We start from the raw sequence: 355 nt of genomic DNA, 5'->3' as shown, positions 1-355 counted from the left end.
GGGGGCGGGGTCTCGCGTGGGGCGGGGGCGGGGGCTGGGCGTCGGGGGCGGGGCCTCGCGTGGGGCGAAGGCGGGCTGGGCGGGGAGGGGCGGGGCCTGAGCGCCGGGGGCGGGGCCTCGCGTGGGGCGAAGGCGGGCTGGGCGGGGAGGGGCGGGGCCTGGACGCCGGGGGCGGGGCCTCGCGTGCGGCGAAGGCGGGCCCCCCTCCGCGCGAGTGGAGTGCTGGGGTCTCGCGGCTCCCACGTGGCGGCGGCGCGGGGCGGTGGTCCCGGCGCCGCGCCCCCCGCGTCCGGCCTGGCAGGTGCGCCTCGGACGTCCGGCCCCGGCGGTGACCTAAGGGGTCGGCGCCGGGGGC

Source organism: Mustela nivalis (assembly GCF_964662115.1).
Source record: "Mustela nivalis genome assembly, chromosome: 9".
Classification (NCBI taxonomy): domain Eukaryota; kingdom Metazoa; phylum Chordata; class Mammalia; order Carnivora; family Mustelidae; genus Mustela; species Mustela nivalis.
The sequence above is the reverse complement of the archived record's forward strand: the minus strand, read 5'-3'. Positions refer to the sequence as shown.